Source organism: Antechinus flavipes, chromosome 4, assembly GCF_016432865.1.
Source record: "Antechinus flavipes isolate AdamAnt ecotype Samford, QLD, Australia chromosome 4, AdamAnt_v2, whole genome shotgun sequence".
Lineage (NCBI taxonomy): Eukaryota > Metazoa > Chordata > Mammalia > Dasyuromorphia > Dasyuridae > Antechinus > Antechinus flavipes.
Genome location: NC_067401.1, coordinates 120,839,018 through 120,855,948, shown reverse-complemented (window position 1 = coordinate 120,855,948; position 16,931 = coordinate 120,839,018).

Sequence of the window (16,931 nt, the reverse complement as noted above, 5' to 3'; positions counted from 1 at the left end):
TTCTTAACCATTGGTTACCTCTTTATTCATATGTATTGTATTTTAGGTCCTTTAGAAACATTATTTTGAAAAGACTTTACTAAACCATGCTCAAGATACTCTGGGACATTCAGAAGCTTAAAAACTCCTGTTCTAATGAAGCCCAGGGGTGTTAAATGGTTATCAAAGCCTATAATATAGGCTTCTTAGGATCATACAATATTAGTATTGGATGGCATTTCAGGGGTCATCTTGTATCTAAACAAGTGTTCCTGCCACATATATCTGTTGTATGGTTATTCAGGGTAGATGGCATCTTGAATAGAATGCTTTGCCTGGAATCAGGAAGACTCATTTTCCTGAATTCAAATTCAGCTTCAGACAGTTACTATGGGACCTGGGCAAGTCACTTAACTCTGTTTGCCTCAGTTTCCCCATATGGAAAATAGGCTAGAGAAAGGAAATGGCAAACCACTCCAGTATCTTTGCCCTCAAATTGGTCACAAAGAGTCATACATGATGAAAATGATTGAACAACAACAACAATAATATATGGTTATTCAGCCTTTGTCTGGAGAACCCCAGGGGACAAGGATCCATTAACTCCTGAAGCAGCCAATTTCACTTTGAACAGTAACATTTTTTTCTTAACATTAGGCTTAACTTGATCTCTTTGCAATACCAATGCTAGCTGGAGGTATAGGGCAGCTTTAGAAAACTGTCTAGTATGAAAGGATCTGAATTCAAATGTCACCTCTACTGTTTCCTGTCTGTATGACTATGGACAAGTCATTAAAATTTTCTAAACCTAAGTTTAGGTTAGAAAACCTCATCTGTAAAGGAGGCTAAATGAGAGCCCTGCTGCCTCTAAATCTATGGTCCACTTAGCCCTTAAGAAATGTTTATTTAGAGATGTTCCCAAAGTTAGTTCTGGCTTCCTTTCCCATCATCATGCTGAATAGTTCTCTAATGAACTTTGTCATCCTTAAATCCAATAACCTTTTTGTGTGAGTCTGTTTTTGTCTTCTCTGGACTTCCTCAATATTTGATACTGGAGATACCACATTCTTGTTCTTAATAATCTCTATCTCTTTTGGCTTCTAAGACACTATACTCATATTTCTTCTCTAAATTCTCTGATTGTTTCTAATGTTTTCTTTGCTGATTTCTTGTCTTCATCCTGACCTTGAAATGTGATGTCTCTTGGCTTTTTTCTACCTGTCTCTCACCCTCTTCTGCTCTCGTCTTGTCCTTCTTCTCTCCTTTCTTTAAGCTTTCTTCCTTGATAATATCATCCACTTTTATGGCTTTATTTTATATGAACTTCTCATCTACCTCCATTAGAATGTGAGCACCTTATAAGTAAAAATGATTTCATTCTTTGTATTTGCATCCCCAGCTTTTAGCTCGATGTCAGGTACACAATAAATGCTTCATAAATATATATACCTTGATTTGAAGGAGATCAGGGAAAGTTTCTTGGAAGTGTTATCTAAATTGAATTATGAAGAAAAGAAATTCAACAGACAAAAATGGAGTGGTGGTCAGAGTCCTTCCTAGATATTATTACCCTTTTGCAGATGATTTATAAATCTCCCTCCCTCCTTCCTATGTCTCTGTGTCTCTGTCTCTCTTCCCTCCCTCTCTGTCTGTTTCTCTCTCTTCTCCCTCCTTCCCACCTCCACCCCCACCTCTATCCCCATTTCTCCAATTTCTCTATAGATTTTTCCAATTTCTTATTGGATATGCCCACCCAAATATCCTTCTTAAAATCTTAAATTTAATATGTTCAAAAATAAACTCGTCTTACATCCCAAACTTGGATTTCTTGTTTATTTCTGCTGAGTGCACCACCATCTCTCTAGTTACCTAGGCTTGAAAACTCTAATCCATCTTTGAGTCTTCCTTCTCAAGGAATTCTTTCCTCTATGTTCGATCACATTTCAAGTCCTGTTGATTCTATGTCTACCATATCTCTCAGCTCTGCCCCTCTTTTTCTCTAGAATTGTAACCATCTTAGACTGCATTCTGCCAGAGCCTGAATAGGGAGAATAATTTCTTACCATTGACTGAGGAAATTGAATGGCAAAATTGAATAGAGTTTCATGGCAAGGGCTGAGAAACTTGACTGAGAGAGGTGAAGAAATCTTTGTAGTAGATATTTGAAAATGTCATTTGAGGGCAATTATAGCCAAGTTCATATTCTACTTCTGGGTAAAAAGAAGAACATAATCAATGGCAATTAAGTAGGATAGAAAAGGATTAAGGAGGATCAAGAAGGATTAGAAAGTAGAACCTTAAGAAGGACAAGGAGAAAGTAGTTGGCAAGACAAGACAAGGCAAATGAGAAAAGGTAAGTGGAACAATGACAAACACATTGCCAGAGTGGATTGGTGGGTAGAGCAAATTGGAGAAACAGAGCTGTTTCAATCCAGAAGGAGAGTTGGGTGTGGCTGTGGAGTTATTGTTGAGATTAAGGTAAGAAAGTTGACTGGGGATGTCAAGTTATTAAGAGGTAATAATTGATTATAAACATTTTAATCAGATGCTTAGCATCTTAGCAAATATCCATAGAAAGTTAAAACAAATAAAAATCCAACAAACAACCTAAGGCTAAAAATATAATCAGTTTGAAGAATAGGAAAAATTATGCAATGACTTGTATTCTGTGTATGATGTTTATATTTCTGACATAGACAAATTGCTATTTATCTCTGCTATACATGTAAACTTATTTCCCTCTCAGAGCAAAAGGTGAAAGCTTTCAAAAGGTGCCCTCCATATTCTAGGTAAGAGGGCATGGAGTATGTTTCTCAAGGCTTCAAAGGGAAAGAAAGCAGCTGGAAGAGAGAAGGAAATCTTTTTTTTTTTTTTAAATAACTTTTTATTGATAGAACGCATGCCAGGGTAATTTTTTATCCCTTGCACTCACTTCTGTTCCGATTTTTCCCCTCCCTCCCTCCACCACCTCCCCCAGATGACAATCAGTCCTTTACATGTTAAATAGGTTACAGTATATCCTAGATACAATATATGTGTGCAGAACCGAACAGTTTTCTTATTGCACAGGGAGAATTGGATTCAGAAGGTATAAATAACCCGGGAAGAAAAACAAAAATGCAAGCAGTTTATATTCATTTCTCAGTGTTCTTTTTTTGGGTGTAGCTGCTTCTGTCCATCCTTGATCAATTGAAACTGAATTAGCTCTCTTTATCGAAGAGATCCACTTCCATCAGAATACATCCTCAAACAGTATCGTTGTTGAGGTACATAATAATCTCCTGGTTCTGCTCATTTCACTCAGCATCAGTTCATGTAAGTCTCGCCAGTCCTCTCTGTATTCATTCTGCTGGTCATTTCTTACAGAACAATAATATTCCATAACATTCATATACCACAATTTACTCAACCATTTTCCAATTGATGGGCATCCATTCATTTTCCAGCTTTTAGCCACTACAAACAGGGTTGCCACAAACATTTTGGCACATATAGGTCCCTAGAAACACTGCTGGATCAAAGGGTATGCACAGTTAGATAACTTTTTGAGCATAGTTCCAAATTGCTCTCGAGAATGTCTAGATGTGTTCACAATTCCACTAACAATGTATCAGTGTCCCTGTTTTCCCACATCCCCTTCAACATTCCACATTATCTTTCCCTATCATTCTAGCCAATCTGACAGGTGTGTAGTGGTATCTCAGAGTTGTCTTAATTTGCATTTCTCTGATTAATAATGATTTGGAGCATATTTTCACATGTCTATAGTTTCAATTTCTTCATCTGAGAATTATCTGTTCATATCCTTTGACCATTTATCAATTGGAGAATGGCTTGATTTCTTATAAATTAGAGTCAATTCTCTACATATTTTGGAAATGAGGCCTTTATCAGAACCTTTGACTGTAAAAATGTTTTCCCAGTTTATCGTTTCCCTTCTAATCTTGTCAGCATTAGTTTTGTTTGTACAAAAACTTTTCAATTTGATATAATTAAAATTTTCTATTTTGTGGTCAATATGATCTCTAGTTCTTCTTTGGTCATAAATTCCTTCCTCTTCCACAGATCTGAGAGGTAAACTATCCTGTGTTCTTCCAATTTATTTATAATCTCATTCTTTATGCCTAGGTTATGAATCCATTTTGACCTTATCTTGGTGTACGGTGTTAAGTGTGGGTCAATGCCTAGTTTCTGCCATACTAATTTCCAATTTTCCCAAGAGAAGGAAATCTTTGACAAAATATTGAAAAGTATAAGAAAGTTACTCAAAATAGGTAGAGAACAAAAATGATACCTATACAAACTAGAGCTTAAAAACAGATTTGAGACTCTTCCTAAAGAAGAAGGAGATGGATGCTTATAGGAGAAAGAAGTTGATTGTCCTTCAAAGAATGATATAGAAGAACCATAGAAAAGCTCAGGTGAAAGATCATTTATTAGGACCAGAAAAGTAAACAAGAAAAAGTAGTAGTAATTGATTCAAAGGAACTGAGGCAGCCATTAAATAATATGATTGTTGACAACAGAGTTTGTATCCAAAACAGGAAACTTCCCAAGTCTTATCAAAATGAATCACAAATATACACTTCTGGCAATTAATACAAACACAAAATGATGCTGTCGGAAGGTATCTAAAATGTATTGTCAATCTTGTGAAATCCTGAACAAGAAACAGAAGACCATAGTAACACAACTGATGTTTTCCTCACTATTGCCCACAGAAGGTGATGGATGTAGAATAAGAAGGCTAATTTGTGAAGTGAACAGCTGGCTAAGAAAGTGATATCTAGGAATGGTATTTGGATTTCTGTCTCATAGTTTAAAAATAAAGATAACAAATTTCTGGCCAGAGATGGAGTGTACCTAACAAAATTTAGTAAGCATATATTTGTTCATGTGTTGAAAATATAATAAAAGATAACAAATAATGATTAAATAAGATATTAGCCAAAAGGCCCCAGCAACATATTTAAAAGGTTATACAATATGATTGTTGCTTTTATACCAGAAATATAGGCTTGGTTCATCACAGGAAAACTATAAGCATAATAGACCATATTAATAACAAGAATGATAAAAATCATGACTATCAATAGAAGTAGAAAAAGCTTTTGACGAAATGCAACTTCAACTTCTGGTTAAACAAACCAACAAACAAAAAAATAGGGATAAATGGCTCTTTCCTGAATATGGCAAATGATATCCATTTAAAACAAAGAGCCAGCATTATGTGTAATATGTATAAGTTATTAATTCATTTCCAATAAGATTGGGAGTGCTTGTTTTCGCTAATATTATTTGCTATAATGCTAGAAATGTTACTTATATTAATAAGGAAAAATATTTGAGAGAATGAGACATGCAGTGAAGGAAGAAAATTATTGTAGATATTTGTCTACTTAGAGAACTCTAAAAACAATAAAATGAATTGAAAAAATTATTAACTTTATTAATGAAGTAGCAGAATATAAATGATTAGTCTTTCTGCATATGTTAAAAAATGCAACAGGAAGAAATGGAAAGAGAAATAACTACAGAATTATAAAATATTTGGGAACCTATGTAAGGTACACACGGAACATCTATGAATGCAATTACCAGAGACTTTTTATATAAAATTTAAAGATAAGCTTTAAAAACTGAAGAGATGTTTATTGTTCATTGGTGGATCAGGCCAATATGACAATATGACAATGACAACACTACTTAAATTATTCAGTGTTGCGCCAATCAAGCTACCAAGGGATTACGTTATAGAACTAGAATAAGATAATAACATATTCACCTGAGTAAAAAAAAAAGGTTAAGAATTATAAGAATTTTTTTTAAAAAGTAGGAAAAAAGGCGGTCTACCACTGCCATATTTCAGACTATAGTTCAAAACAGTGAACATCAAAACTATGTGGTACTGGTAAAAAAAAATAGAGAAGTCATTCAGTGGAGCAGATTTTGTACTTAACAAACAGAAGCAAATGAGCATAGGAACGTAAGTTTGATAAATCCCGAGTCCCTAGTTTCCAGAGCAAGGACTCATTCCTTGATAGGAAGTAAGAGAAAAACTGGAAGGCAACATGGTAGAAATTGGATTTAAATAGTATTACCCCTCCCCAATTATATATAAAGACAATTTTCAACATTTTTAAAATAAGATTTTGAATTCCCAATTATTCTTCTTTTCCCCCTCCCTGCTCTATCCCCAAGACAGCAATCTGATATCTTATATGTTCAATCATGTAAAACATTGCCACATTAATCATGTGAAAGAAGAATCAGAACAAAAAGAAAAGAAAAAAGAAAGTGAAAACAGCATGCTTTGATCTGCATTCAGACTCCACCAGTTCTATCTCTAGATGTCAATAACATTTTCCTTTCTGAGTCTTTTGGGATTGTCTTGGATTATTGTATTGCTGAGAAGAGCTAAGTCAATCATAGTTAATCTCTGCACAATGCTGCTGTTAATTATACAATGCCTGGCTCTACAATGCCTTCAGTCAGCATCAGTTCATGTAAGTCTTTCCAGGTTTTTCTGAAATTTGTTTGCTTATTGTTTGTTATTGCTCAATAGTATTTTATTGCATTCCTAGACCACAACTTGTTTAACCATTCCTCAATTGATGGGCATCCCTTCAATTTCCAACTTTTTGCCACCACAAAAAGAGCTGCTACAAATATATTTGTACATATAGATCATTCCCTCCTCCCTTCCCCCTACCTTTTAATGATTTCTTTGGGACACAAACCCAGTAGTGGTATCATTAGATCAAAGAGTATGCACAGTTTTATTGCCCTCTGGGTGTAATTCCAAATTGTTCTCCAGAATTATTAGATCAGTTCACAACTCCACAAATAATGTTTTACTGTATCAATTTTCCCACATCTCCAACATTTATAATTTTCCTTTTCTATCATATTAGCCAGCTTGATAGTGTAAGATGTTAGCTCCAAGTCGTTTTACTTTTTATTTCCCTAATCAATAGTGATTTAGAGCATTATCATATAACTATAGAAAACTTTGATTTTTTAGAAATTGGGTTTAGACTAACTCACATTATATACCAAGATAAATTTCAAATGAATATATATTATAGCTATAAAATGTCACATCATGAACAAGTTAGAGAAGCCCAAAAGAAAGGGAAAGAGTTCATGACTAAACTAGGGAAAGAGATCATAGAAGATAAATCAGACAACTTTGATTGTATAAAATTAAAAAATCTTATGTAAACAAAATAAATGCTCTTAAAATTAGAATGGAAACAGTCAACTGGGAAAAATGTTTTCAGCAAATTTTTCTAACAAAAGCATAATATGTTAAGGTAAAAAAACTCACATTCAATTATATAGAGTGTTCCCAAACTCTCAGTGTCTTTTAAGCTTTGATAACTTCAGAATTTGGTTGGGTATTGTCCTCAATTCTTGAAGAGGACCAAAATGACATTACAATGTTAAAGTCAAGTTGTAGTATGTCTATTTGTGGCTGATCAGATCGATATGATCTCTGAATGCTCTACTAGAGGTCAGGCACATATAGTCTATGTGAACATTTGCTCTAAATGTCTGATCTCTAATTTCTTTTGAGCTACTTTAAATTTCCTTTGCTGATAGAGTACAGAGCCTTCTTTTGATGTAGGTACCCTATTCTGAGCAGTCCTTTGCTAGTGTCTCCCACCTCACCCAATCAATTCCAAAATTCTTCAGAGAGATCAAAGAGAGTCTTTTGACCATCATGTGAGCACTTGCCTTGTGTAAATTCTCCATAAAATAGCCCTTTAGGCAAGCATCAATTTGGCATTTGAACAACAAACTAGCCCATTGGAGTTGTGTTCTTAGTAGTAGAGTTTATACTCGGCAGTTTAGTTCAAGAAAGGGCCTCAGTGTTGGATATTTCATCCTTCCAGGTGATCTTCAGAATCTTCTTAAGTCAATTTAAATGGAAGCAATTCACTTTCCTGCCGTGCTACTGGTATATTATCCAGTGTTACAGGCATACAACAACAAAGTCAGCAAAATGGCTCTGTAGAACTTCAGTTTGCTAGGCAATCTAATATCTTTTCTTTCCTATACTTTCCTTCAGAGCCTCCCAAACACTAAGCTAGCTCTAGCAATATGTGAGTCAACTTAATTGCCAATGTGTACATCCCTGGACAGTATACTGCCAAGGTAAGTGAACTTATCCTCAGTATTCCAAATCTCTCCATTTGCTGTAATGGATGGTTTTATATATGGATGGTGTGATGCTGGGTGGTGAAACACCTGTGTTTTCTTTTTGTTACTTGTTAGGCCAAAATTAGTACAAGCAGCAGAGAATCAATCTGTGCTTTGTTATATCTTAGCTTAAGAGGGTATATTAAATGCACAATCATCTGTGAACAAAAAAATCATGTACCAACTTCTCCTCCACTTTAGTTTTGGCTTGTAGGCTTTTCAGAAGTACAAATGTTACAAACTTAGAAAAAATATTTGAAAGATTAATTATTTTAAAATTTAAAATATTGATGTTTTTATTGAAATTCAACATAACTAACTCCTTGTGTTAAAAATAATTATTTAAAATGTAAAATATTCATGATTCTTTTAAAAATTCAACATAACCAATCACTTTGTATTATTTAGTACTTAACAGTGCACATAATAAGTCCTTAATAAATGTTTATTGATTGATTGATTGATAAATCATGGCTCTAATCAATTTTTTACCTTTGGAAAAACATTTCCAAATGCTGTTCAGTGTCTGGAAGGATTGAATTTGCAAATCTAATCTTAAGATTATCCAAAGAATGAGATGTAGATGTACCTATCAGTTCTGATGTCCTCTAGTTTTGATGCAATCTTGCAAGAAAAAGATCCAATGAGGTTTTATCATGTGAGTGAGATGGCCAAGTAAAAGATTAAGGCAAGAGGGAAGCTAAGGATGAAATAAATATTTATTGGAACTTTAAAAACTATAGAGAATCTATTTTAAGAAAAAAGAAGAATCAAAGGAAAGCTAGGGCCTTTGCTTGGAGTAGCTGGAAGATGATAATTGACAAAAGAGAACAAGCAAAGAGGCTTAGTGCTTTCTTTTGCTTCTGTTTTTCTTTTGCCAAAGAAATGGACCTTTGCTCTAGAGATAACAGAATGTAACTGACCAAAATAAGTTAGAGGAGAGAAAGAGAGAGAGAGAGAGGGAGAGAAGAGAGGAAGAGAGAGAAAGAGAGAGAGAGAGAGAGAGAGAGAGAGAGAGAGAGAGAGAGAGAGAGAGAGAAAGAGAAACAGAGAAAGAGAGAGAGAGAATATTTTGATAAACTTGATATCTTCTATAGATGGACTTTTATCCTTAGGAACCAAAAGATCAAGAAGATGTGATTATTGAATTACTTGCACTGATGTTTGAAGGATCATAGAAAATAGGAGAGCCACCATAGAATTGGAGAAGAGAAAATGTTGTTCTTAGTTTTAAAAAGGGAGAGAGGAAGAGAAGAGCACCTGCAATTTATAGGCCAGTATGTTTGATTTTGATTTTTGGGAAAATTTGAGAACAGATCATTAAAAATGATAACTAATGACTATCTGGAAAGGGAAGCTCCAGAATGGCTTCATGAAGAGCACATCATGCCAACCTAAATTTATTTTCTCTTTTGACAAGATTACTAAACTAAGAGGTGAGTGGAATGCCATCAACATAGATAAACTAGATTTTAGCAAAGATTTTCATAAAATAACTCATCTATTTTTGTGGAGAAGATGGAGAGCTATGGATAAAACAATAGATAAAGTTAAATGGATTCAGATTATTAAATAATTCAGTTGTTAACAGTTCAACATCAATATAGCAGGAGGTTTCCAGAAAAGTACCATAAAGGTCTGTGCTTGGTTCTGTGTTGATCAACATATTTATCAGTGACTTAGATGATAGTATAGATAACAGATGACAGAAATATGGGAGAGAAGATTAATGCACTATGGGAGAGAAGGTTAATACACTGGATGATAGAATAAAAAAATCCTCAGATCTTGACAGTCTGGAGAATTGGATTGAGTCTAATAAGCTGAAATTCAATAGTAATAAATGTAAAGTATTATACTTTGGTATAAAAAGCCAACTTCACATACATAAGATGGGAGAGGCATAATTATATAGCAATTATTCCAAAAAAAATCTAGGGGTCTTTTTTTTTTACTGGACTGTGAATTCAATATGAGTTAGCACTATGATGTAGGAACCACAAAAGGTAATGTAATTGTGGACTACATTAAGAGAAGCAGAGCTTCCAGGAATTGGGAGATGATAGTTTCACCAGTCTCTGCCCTTGTCAGACCTTATCTGGGCTATTCTGTTCAGTTCTGGATGCCACAGTCTCAAGAAAGATATTAATAAGTTGAAGAGGAGCTTTTAATAAGATTATTAATAAGTCTAGAGGGGAGCAACCAGAATGATGAAGAGCCTAGAGTCCATGCCATTTGAGTATCAGTTGAAGGAATTAGGGAAGTTTAGCTTAATAGTAATAATAATAATAATAGCATTTATAGTTATTACTTGGGGCTAGTCACTGTGCTGAATGCTTTACAAATATCCCATTTGATACAACCTCCCTGGGAGGTAAGTGTTGTCATTATTCCCATTTTAGATTTGAGGAAACTGAGGCAAACTGGACTTAAATTGATTCCACCATGTCTGAGGTCAGATTTGAATGCAAGTCTTCCTGACTTCAAACTCAGCTATTCAATCCACCATGTTGTATCCCGTTTAGAGAGAAAACTCACGAGGGAAATGATAAGTGTCTTCAAATACTTGAAGGAGGTACTAGATTTGTTCTGTTTGATCTCAGAGAGAGGAACCAGAAGGAATGGATAAGAGTGGCAAAGATGCTAATTTAGGGTAAAAAAAAACATCCTAACTAAAAACATATAAAGGAGAATAGTGAGATGAATTGTCTTCTGGAATTTGTCTATTACTTATAGGTTTATAGAGTCACTAGGGACACTGAGAGCTAAAATAAATTGCCCAGGATCACTTAGCTAGTATGTGACAATCTGCATCACTGGACAGGTTTTCCCCACTAGGAGTTCCTGACCTTACTGAAATCACAAGCCTGGACAAAACTAAAAGATAATAGCTGACATTTATATAGCACTTTACACACATTATTGTATCTGACTTCACAGCTTCTCTGTAAAGAAGGTAGGGCAAATATTTTTTACTGTCATCTTATTAATGGGAAAAGTGAAGGTCAGAGAGGTGTCTGAGGTTCCATAGTTAGCTAATAAGTAGAAAACCTAGGCCTTGAACCCAACCCACTACACTGCTGCCTTCAGCTTGAAAATTAGGCGAGTTTTATGATGCCATTGTCCAGGGAGGGCTTCTCTCTGTCTGAGTGGAGGGGGCCTGTCATCTCTCCTTTGCCTGTTCATTCTTGACATTGGTGAGACAGATGAGGGAAGGGACAAGCCATCACTGTTGCCTAGATGCCTTACAACTGCCAGTCCTCTGCCTGCTCTCTTGGACCCACCTGGGATGCCATCTCAGGCTGTAATTATAGTTCCATCATTGCTCTGCCATAAGAACATCTGCTATCTCAGGAGGTCCCTCGGCCCCTTTCCCCCTATTCCTTTAGAGAGCTAGAAAACTCGTGATGATGCGATCTGCTCCCCCAGCATTCCCCTTGGTGGAAGAGTACTCAGCTGTCCCTCGCACATTCTCATCTCTTTTCCCCTCTGTCCTTATTTTCCTTTCCATCAGCCTTTTCATTACATTAGAAATCTCCCTCATCTACTTATCAAATCAATATCTTGCCTGCTTGTCTGCCTGCCTCAACTGCCCCCCCTCCCCGAAATATCCCTGCTTCGTGTGTCTCTTGCAAGAGGCCAGTGCAGCTCCTCCTCCTGCAATTAGAATTCCTTTCTCAGCTCACGTCTAAATTCTTTGTTCTTCTCCCTGAACACTCCAAGTTAATTTCTGCAGCCTGTTTATTCAGCTTTTGTACTGTGTGGCTTTCTACTTACGAAGGAAACGCAGCCCTTGGGGGGAGAAACAGGGTGTCTTCATAGGAACAGTGCAGGGTAGGAGCAGAAGGCACTTAGGGAGAATGAAAAGACACATGAATTCTGACAGGCAACCTGGGAATTGGGGGAAGGGGGAATACAACCTCCATTTCACCCTCCCAGGGGCAATGGAGCTCATACCCAAGGGATGACTTACATATTATTTGCCTGTTTCCAAATAGGAAAAAGGGCACAACTTTTTTTTTTTTTGGCTAAAATGGATTAGTCCCTGCACCATGAAAAATCTGTTGGCAGTTCTGGGGAGAAGGATAACAGAATTTTCGATTTTAGAGCTAGAGATGACTTTAAAGGCATATAGTCACCTCATTTTTACAGATGGGGAAACTGAGGCCCAGAACTTTTAAGGGATTTTCCTAAATCCGCACAGGTAGTACATTTGAACTGGGATTAAGAATTAGGTTCTCTGATGCCAAAGCCAAGCTCTTTCCACTGTAACAAATTGTTTCTCAATGTCAAATCAAACCTCCCCTAAAACTCTTTAAAAACATTAGAGAAGTGCTTCCCACCCTCAGGAACTGATTGTTAAAATTTTCAGTGTGAACATTTATACTTCAGAAGTCAGCAAACATGACAAATCAGGGCTTGATTTATTGTTTTGTTGATTGTTTAGACTTAAGAAAGTGATGGAGCAAATGTTAATAATGCAGATTAAACTTAAAAGTGTGTTACACAATACATTTTTTTTTGGTGGTTGATGAGCCAGTTGTTAAACATTAATAGAATGCCCCTGCCTACTTCTAAATTTTGATCAGGCAATGAAGACTCTATTTGCTTAGGGAGATGGATGGAACATTGCAACTGAAATGAATTACACCAACTTTTTTTTTTTTTTTTTTTTTTTTTCCCGCAGGGAGTAAATAGTTTAGAAAGAAAACTAATTTCTGTACATTGTAATCCAAGCTCCCCATGATCAGGGAAACTTCCTGTTGGAGTACCACAAAACCAAATGTTCTATATTTCAGTTTAGAGGGTAATTCAGCTGAATATTGCTTATAGTTCCAGAGAAATCCTGAGCCTTCCATATTAAGGTAGGGTCTTATCAGTCAAATGGCAACAATCCAGCTCAGTTCTTACTAGCTGTTTGACCTTGGACAAGTAATTTCTTTTCTCTGAGGCTTGGGCTATCACAGTAAGAGAGTTGTTTTTTCCAAGAACCCCCACCAAAGGATGACTTCACCTGAGTTAACAGATGGTGTTGGGGGTTGAACTGGTTAAAAAGAGACAGGTTTTCCCTAATTAATCCAGTGTGCCTTAAATAAATCATGAGGCCTTGAATAAATTTCCTCTATAATATGGCAAAATGGAAAGAATGGAGGGAAAAGTACTTGGATTCATTCTCATTACCATTCTGCCACTCACTAGTCATTTAACCCCCTTGAAGTTTAGTTTCCTAATCTGCATACATACACACACTACTTTTCATCTTTATCTTACCCTATAAATTCCTCAAAAATTGGACCATAGTGAGGCAGCTAGGTGTTAAGGTAGATAGAGCACTGGACTTGAAGTCAGAAGGATCTGAGTCCTTAGACAATAGCCATGTAACACTTATTTAACCCTGATTGTCTAAAAAATAAAAAAGGAGTATGACCATGGCTTTTTCATTATTTATTCATTTTGCTTTTTTATTTTTGTATCCTGTAAGAGCCTCACATAGGGTAGGAACCCAGTAGATACTTGGTGAATGTATGAATGAATTGGAAGAATAAGTCTATTGAATGCAGGAATTGCAGTGGATGATTTGGCCTGTAACATTTTAGGAGTTCCTGTCTCCATCCATAGACTTGTCTTTTCTGCGCATGAATTGGGAAAGGCTGGGTCTTGGGAGACTTTGCAAGAGCATGTGGTTAAAACCTGGCATGTAATAAATCAGACAGGAAGTCTTCCCACAGAGATCTTCCCCTATATATCATTTTTGTTTTCCTCTTGGGAAGAACAACTCTCCCACTGTGATAGCCCAAATGTATATGTTTCAGAGCTCTATTTATATATCCATATGGATAAATATATATAAATAGGACCCTGGGATAATAGATTAAGGGATCTGCTCATCCATAAAAGACTTATAGGGCTTTTAGGACCTAATGATGGCCTGATTTAGAAAGAAAAATGGGTCTTTAGCAAGATGTGGCCAAGAGTTATATGAAAATCTCTACTGATGGAAAGCCCATTTGGGAATTGGAAAGGTGGGAAAGATTGTGTAAATCGAGAAAGGGTCTCTGATAGAAGGAGATGTACGAAGCCATTGGCTTCTGAGTGTAGAAAAAGTAGAATGTAGGGAGGTGAAAAGGACTCTAGGGATATGTATCCAATTGTATGCCCTTCCCCTTACAATCTCATTCTCAGTGAGTGTTTTGCCTAATAATAACTCACATTGATATAGCATTTTAAGATTTGCATAGCACTCTGCTCACAATAAACCTCCAAAATAGTGTCAGTATTACCTCTCCTGTTTTGCCGATGAAGACAGTGAGACTGAGAAGTTCTAATTCATATTCCCATGCAGCTAGTAAATGTTTGAACTGGAATTTGAATCCAGGTTCCTTTACTCCCAAGGCAAACTGTCTATCTATTACACCATACTGCTTTTGTATACAGTCCTCTTAATGCTCATGATTTTCCACCTGTAAAGGGTGGAGAGTGTTGTATATGTATCCTGGCATCTTTTCCAGAGGAGCATACAAGCAGTTTCCTCACCAAATTGAGGTGCACAAGACCCTACAAGGAGATGGGTAAAACCATAATAAAAATGAATAGATATTTTCTTTCTTTTTTTGGCAAGGAAATTGGGGTTAAGGGCCCTGCCCTGCTAGCAAATGTTAAATGTCTAAGATTGGATTTAAACTCAGGTCCTATAGATAGACAATCTATATGTATATCAATTGTATGCCAGACAAAACAGAGGGAAGAAGCTCTCCCATTAGGAGCAAGATAACATAGCTTATGGGAAGTGGAGAGAGAGAGGGAAAGGAGTAGAGAGAAGAGAGACAAAGAGAGACTCACAGAGAGATTGAGATAGAGAAAGACAGAGGGAGAAATACACATATAGAGACAGAGAGAGAGAAAGACAGAGAGGGAGAGAGAGAAACAGAGAAGGAGAGAGAGAGAAAGAGTGGGAAAAAGAGAAACAAAAGAGAGAACAAAAAAGACAGACACAGAGAAAGAGAGAGAGCAAAAAAGACAGACAGACAGACACAGAGAGAGAGAGAGAGAGAGAGAGAGAGAGAGAGAGAGAGAGAGAGAGAGAAAAGAGAGAGAGAGAGAGAGAAGAGAGAGAGAGAGAGAGAGAGAGAGAGAGAGAGAGAGAGAGAGAAGAGAGAGAGAGAGAGAGAGAGAGAGAGAGAGAGTCTCTATTATACCAAGCTGGGTTAGGGCCATGATGAAGACTGCTAACTCCTCTCATGTTGACTTCTTCCCAGAGTCTTATCCTTCTGTTCAGCAACCTGAAGTAGTTTGGCATTATCCATCTCCTTGAGGCTAGAAGTCTCAAATATCTGAGGAGACTTGAAGAGGTCTGAGAAGAGTAAAGCTCTTCTCTCCTGTTCTCATCAACTTCATGTATAATTCCAAAGCTCTCACATAGGTTCAAGACATTGAGCTTCCCCAATGAGGGAAAAAACTCATTCCAGTTGATATTGTGACTAGAATGTTTGTTCTCACTAACATTCATTCAGGTAAACATAATATGATCAATTGTTCTTTCCCTCCCCTTTACTTCCAAAATCTTATTCCAGCAGCACTTGGGGCAGCTTGTGGCCTTTAGTCACCAGTTTGAGACTCCTTGGGAATACTGAGGGATGATGGAATTTTAAGTCTCTGTGAGAGCCAGCAGCAGTTTTTTTTTTTTTTCTTCTTGATCAATCCTTCTTGATTTTTTTTTTATTTAATGATTACTTTATATTGACAACATTATCCCTTGCACTCATTTCTTTTCCGATTTTTTTCCCCTCCCTCCCTCCACCCCCTCCCCTAGATGGCAAGCAGTCCTTTATATGTTGGATATGTTGCAGTATATCCTAGATACAATATATGTTTGCAGAACCGAACAGTTCTCTTGTTGCATAGGGAGAATTGGATTCAGAAGGTATAAATAACCCGGGAAGAAAAACTAAAATGCAGATAGTTCACATTCGTTTCCCAGTGTTCTTTCTTTGGGTGTAGCTGCTTTTGTCCGTCATTTAGCAATTGAAACTTAGTTAGGTCTCTTTGTCAAAGAAATCCACTTCCATCAAAATATGTCCTCATACAATATCGTTGTCGAAGTGTATAATGATCTCCTGGTTCTGCTCATTTCACTTAGCATCAGTTCATGTAAGTCTCGCCAGTCCTCTCTGTATTCATTCTGCTGGTCATTTCTTACAGAATAATAATATTCCATAATGTTCATATACCACAATTTACTCAACCATTCTCCAATTGATGGGCATCCATTCATTTTCCAGTTCCTAGCCACTACAAATAGGGCCAGCAGCAGTTTTAAGAGGAAAGAGAACTAAGGAAAAAATGGAATGGTGTGAGATTATAATTGTATAAAAGATTCTCATAATTTTTGAGCATGAAATTGGAGCATTTGGGGGTTATAGTATGATCGAGATTTTTGTGTGTGGCTGAGGTGAAGTGCAGAAATCGGGTATTGGAGTTGAAAATATTGAGGGACTTGGAAACCAGTTTGTTTGAAAACAATGTTACCCTTCTAATATAAATATAAAATAAACACTCCTTCTTGTCTTTCATTTAAAAATATTTATCTTTAAATATTTCTTATTTAAAAGTATTTAAAATTTATTTATTTAAATAAATTTGTTTGGTTGAGGCAATTGGGGTTAAGTGACCCCAGGGTCACACAGCTAGGAAATATTAAGTGTCTAAAATCTAATTTGAACTCAGTTCCTCCTAACTTCAGGGCTGGT